The sequence below is a fragment of the Triticum dicoccoides genome, chromosome 2B, assembly GCF_002162155.2.
Source record: "Triticum dicoccoides isolate Atlit2015 ecotype Zavitan chromosome 2B, WEW_v2.0, whole genome shotgun sequence".
Taxonomy (NCBI): domain Eukaryota; kingdom Viridiplantae; phylum Streptophyta; class Magnoliopsida; order Poales; family Poaceae; genus Triticum; species Triticum dicoccoides.
Window position 1 is genome coordinate 814,766,683 of NC_041383.1, and position 6,064 is coordinate 814,772,746.

General features: G+C 41.9%; 1 long non-coding RNA gene across 1 annotated transcript; it reads right to left on the bottom strand.

Moving 5' to 3' along the window:
• Nucleotides 1-8: 8 nt before the first annotated feature.
• Nucleotides 9-1,440, bottom strand: LOC119368968. The gene is made up of 3 exons (XR_005176799.1): nt 1,263-1,440; nt 248-510; nt 9-159 (listed from the first exon to the last, which is right to left on the bottom strand). It is a non-coding gene; the product is annotated as an uncharacterized LOC119368968 (long non-coding RNA).
• Between the last annotated feature and the right edge of the window lie 4,624 nt (nt 1,441-6,064).

A 6,064-nucleotide genomic window follows, 5' to 3' on the forward strand; every position in this document is an offset into this window, starting at 1 on the left:
GATGGCCAGTGCAACATCTCTCTACATTGGCATCATAACAATGTTATGCTTTACCCGGTGCTCCATTGTATACCACCCATTATCTGATGTCCGTAGCAGCCTTATCATCGCAGGACACTCACAGCGGCACAACCTTGTATTCTCACGCAAAGCCTCCCCCTGCTCCAACAGATGTTTTATCATCAGACCAGACCCTCCATCCAGCGCAAATGTGAAGGAGAACTGAATTTTTAATTGATATACATACTGAGCAACCACAAACAGTCTCTTGCATGGTCTTCCGCTTGTCGGGATTCAATCGGCTCTTCCCATGCCTGATACTAAACCCATTTTCCCACTAATACAGGTTGTAAAAGACGTATGCCTCTGTCAGCGAGGCAAATGTGGTGCCCAACTCCGGCTTGACGACCTCTTCTACATGCCTCTGTGAAAGCCCTTATGGACTTCTCAAGAGTACCCATACTAACGGGGCATAGGGTTCGCTCTGTAGGATTCGCTCCCACAAGAACTCTGTGATAAAGCAAAAGCCAAATCAGCGACCTGTCGTTCAAGGCGAAACACTTGAGACACAACAAAATTACCAATACAACGCAAAATGATTAAAAAAGATAAGACAAAAAAAACCACACGGAAGGCCGTGAGGGCTTTCAGAAAAACACACAGGCCAGAGCACTGTTTTTCTTTCCTGAAATTACCCCAAATGGCGCCTGTCCCCCGTTTTTTGGCGACCGCATTCCTGAACTACGGTGCAATTTTATTCACTGAGCGATGCAAAACAGACCCCATCCTCCCACCATAAATCATGAACTCATCACCCACCCTCTGTACACGGATTTAGGTACCAATTTTTTCACTACCCCTACAAAATCTTATGCGCGTGATCTACAGCTCGTTTTTGCATCCCACACTGCATCAAAAATAACTCTAAATGTACTGTATGACGGAAAAATCAAACACACAACTTAAGTCCATGGACGCGCAAAATCTGAGGCGCAGCAACGCAAAATCTTTTTGCAACTCTCGCAGTGACCTGGCAGAACAGCCTAACCTCTTTCAGCAACATAACTACATGCATTTTTTCAGTACAGAACATTGATTCACAATAGCGCCTCTATCAGAAAATTACTTTCACCACAGCACCCTACCCCACCACACGCCAACACTACATCAAAATGAATGCCTAATTCCATTTTCTAACCCTCGTCACAACTCGCCAGAAAATTAGCACAAATATTCACAACACGGAATTCAGACACGCATACCTCTCGATCCACCCTGGTCCCTGGTGACTGCGGATTTGGCTTCATAGCTGACTCACCAGACTCCGCCGGGCCGATGTCCCTAATGTCCTCGTCACCGGGATCACCACAACTGTATTGAGCAGACATCGACGAATCACGCAGCCCAGCCTAACATCGGAAAGGATATCTTGAAAAGCAAGTGCTTGGCTAACAACATACATGAGAAAAATGGTGAGCAGAGTATGCATTCCTTAATGCCCCAAAAATCTGTTTAAACAAGACTGCCATGCAAGCTATACATCTAAATAAACGGGGGCTTAATATATACTTATACTAATCTAGGGGATAAAATGAAGTGAAGGTATCCTTTCAGTAATCTTTCCAAGCAAAATCTCTTCATAGCTTTACGCGAGATTGGTTGAGCGACCTCAAGAAGTCTAAAAACTTGACAAGACCAGAAGACTAACAGTGATAATCTGAACCACTGAGCAAAGCTTATATGCCAGATCGCTCAATCCTGCTGCTGTCTAATTAAGCAGTTAATTGCATTGAAGATTCAGATACAATAAGCAGATACGCAAGATGCATCACTATTATGTGTGTAAATAAGTTAAATGCATACATGTTAGAATTGCAAGATAATGATGTTGTTCATACCAAATAGTATCCCATTGCTACGCATGTGTCTATGCAAGATGGATCATACATGAAGATAGAAAAATCTTGGTAGTTCGTTCAATGCATAAAGGCCTTAAGCTGGTTCCTTACAGTAAAGAAAACAACATTAATGGTCTTGGAAATAATATATGAAGGTACTGTTTCGTTCAGTCTTCTGCTTGCCTGATGGATTAATTCCTGGTCGATGGGATCTATGCTCTTACCATTATTTAAAAAAAGGATAATGCCTATGCTCTTAGAATTACTTGACATCACCAAGTTCTCTTTCAGATTGCCCCATGAACCGAGTCAGAACTTTGTAACTCTAATTCCTCTAATTAAAGTGTTTCAAGTACTGCATAACCTGTCAGCACAAATACATCAACAATTCTGCAGTAGATAATCGTGTCTTCAAATAGTAGCACGTATCATCAGCTCATCTCATGTTATCTAAATCTACATGGACAAATGAAATAATGATAGATCGGTGAAAGACAATGAAAGAAATAAAAACAATCTTCAGGCTCTGTAGTGATTGTTCCTATTCTCCGTAGGTTACATACATATAAAGATGTGCAGCAGATGGGTGTGTTGCGGATAACCGTGACGGTCGTTCAGAATAGTGGCTGTAGGGCCGACCACAAGAGACAATGAGCGGCCCTAGATCACTCAAAATCGTAACGACGTTTTATCGCAGCATTAGCAGCCAGATCCCCAAATCACCCCAGTGCCCATCCAGCTCAATCCACATACAGTGGCAGGAGCTCGTCAGCCCCAGCACCTTCAGGCTTCAGCCCTCCACAACCAAGTCGCCGCCCACCTCCACCCAGACTTGACCGAAAGGAAGGAGGAACGAACCTAGGGCCGCCGGAGACGTGCCGTTGAAGCCATGTCCGAAACCATAGCCACGGAGGTGGGGTTGCGAGCGGGTGGTAGAGGCTGGGAACAGAGAATCTAGCCGGAGGGGAGGGAGGCGCGGACCGTGGGGAGCTCGGGGGCGTTCTGCGCAGCGCCGGAGCTCGCCGGAAGCGTGCGGCGTGGGTGGTGGCGGCGGATGGGCGCGTGCGTCTAGATAAGATACACAAATAAAGGATTGTGAGTTGAATTCTAACTAATGCAGGTGTGTTCTCCCTGCCTCTCCTCCTTCCTTTCTGTCCCCCATACCTCTGTCTCTCTCACAGGTGCAGCACCGCCGTCGCCATGGAGAGACCCTGTCGGAGCTCGCCATCTCGATCGAAACCGGCGAGGAACGCCACCGCCATGAACTTGGAGTTCAAGCCCCGCCGCTGGACCTCCTCCCGCGCCTCCTAGATCGCCTCCACGCCGTACTTGCAACAGGATCCGGCCGCCGCCGCGCCTCCTCGGCCGGATCTGGCCGGAGATCGCCGCCGCCGTGCCCGGCGTCGTCTGCATCGCGGCCAGTCTCGACCTCCAGCAGTCCAGCTCGCTTCGCTCGCCAATAACCACTTTGTTGAATATAAAAAATACAGGGTCCTTTTTGTAAGAACGAAACGTTTTCTCACAATAGCACTTCAGATTGTACTGCAGGTTGAATATCCAAAATAGGAGGGACTTTTTTATAAAATGGCCAGATGGACGACCAGAAGCAATGCGTGGTTTATTAGTATAGGGATAGGGATAGGGATAGGGATAGGGAAAGACTAATAGCGCCCGCCTGGGTCGGTGCAGCTTGCGGCTGCGCTCTATGTCTCTCGCTCGCTTGCTCAGGACTCGGGAGAAGGTGGCTGGGCCTATGCCAATTCGATTCAGTCCAAGAGAATTATATGGTAAAAAGGAAATTCGCAAATTTGTAGATGTGCCACGGTACACCCGGTATACCCCGTGGGTACGCAAATGTTGACAGATAAACTCTCAAATACCACACGGACTCTTAGATTTAACTTATAGATTTATTTTATACCCGTTGCAACGCACGGGCTTTTTACTAGTCTAATAATAAAAGGGATATTGCTTCTGGTCGTCCGTAACTAAAATTGCCCATGGAGGTGTAAATATTTACCCTCTATGCCACCAATAAGTGGAAAAGAGGTTTGGTTTCGTATAGGACGAGATCCCCTTATGTGTCAAAATCACGCACACAGCCACTGGTTGTGGCCCTGCCTTATGATGCTGGAGATCATGGGTTTGATCCCCTCCGCTCCCTTTTCTCTTTTTTTTAAAGGATCAAATATTTTTTAAAAATATTTATATCTTTCAAACTCTAACTCCAAGTCTAACATGTCATATATGAAAATCCATCAGAAAAATGTGTAGATTTCAAATATACTATTATCTTGGATGTTAATGATTACAGTTGCAAACAAAAATATATATTTCAAATATACTATTATCTTTCATGTTAATGATTACAGTTGCAAACAAATATGTATATGTATATGTATATATATATATATATATATATATATATTTTCCCTACTACCGGGTGTAGTTACTCCCACTTTTGTTTCATACGTTCTGAGTAGTATCTATCATATCGGAGAGTATGTACGCGTAGTATGTAGTATATAAGAATGTTTAGGTAGTATATATACTACTTTTTTGATAGTATGTTCCATATTTTGTGCATACTTCATTTCGCATATAAATATGTACGTATTTCACAAATACAATAAAACTATAAGCTAACTTGCAATTTTTTCATATAACTCACTTTGGAGTATCTTAGATATAGTATATGAACATAATAAAAATAATAAAGTAGAGTATATACTACCATATGGTAGTATATAAGAAATGGGTGTAGTTACACCCGGTAGTATATATGAATATGTACTACCATATGGTAGTATAAATATGTACTACCATATGGCATTTTCCCTATATATATATATAGATACACACACACACACACACACATATATATATATATATATATATATGTATGTGTGTGTGTGTGTGTATGTATGTGCAAACACATATATCACCCTACTCCCTTTTTCTTTTCCCTTTTTTTGGAAAGATTAAATACTTTTTAAACTATTTACATCTTTCAAACTCTAACTCCAAATCTAACATCTCATATATGAAAATCCATCAGAAAAATGTGTAGATTCCAAATATGATATTATCTTGCATGTTAATGATTACAGTTGCAACCACAAATACATTTTTGTATGTGCAAACACATATATCATTAAGACAAAATTAATGCTCTTATGCACATGCTATCATTGAATACTAAATTATACTCCCTCCGTTTCTAATTAGAAGTCTTTTTAGAGATTTCCGTTGGGACTACATACAGAAGTATATAGACATATTTTAGATTGTAAATTTACTTACTTTGCTCCGTATGTAGTTCATATTAGAATCTCTAAAAAGACTTATATTTAGAAATAGAGGGAGTACTTTGCTATTTTAATCCTAATGCAATATTTTTTGGGCATCGCTGAGAAACGACAGCAATTGTGTAAACATATACCGGCAACTAGGTAGATATTTGTGTTGTATAATAAATTGTAAACATCATGAGTACACTTCATAAATCATCACTCCTTTATGTTTTTGTGCAACACCACTGATCATATTGCTTGTTCCGTGGCATCATGAAAAATTTCAAGGGATTTGCTGATGTCGTCAAGTGTGTTTATGAGGGGTGGATTTTTTTCTCCCGTTGCAAAGCACGGGCATGTTTGCTAGTATAACATAAGCCCAACAATGAAACGAAATTTTTTGCCATTTAAAGTATAAGCACAACATAGAGAAACGACCAGCCGGTAGAGAGAAAGTACATTATCATCAGCTACTTAACAACCAGTAGTCGAAATCCATGGCTGGTTGCTTAATTTTAGAGCCTTCAAATCCATGCCAAGCCACACTGTACAGCTAGGACAGTTTTTTTTATAGAGCAGTGCTTCGGTACACCCTAGGACACTTTGAACCGGGCATTCTCGTCCGTCCACATGAATCATTAGATTAATTAACAGAAAAGCTAGCTGGCTCATTTTCGCTGGGAAAGGGGCGGCAAATGAACCCCTTTTGCTAGCAGTTTTAGTTTTGAGACGAGATCAAACGGTGGCAGTTTTAAACGAAAAATTGCCTTCTTTGACAAAAACTGCCATGTTGCTCTGAAGAAATTGTCACCTATCACACCTAAAATGCCACGCCCTCCTAGCAAACATTCGCCTGTTAAGGGGTTCTTAATT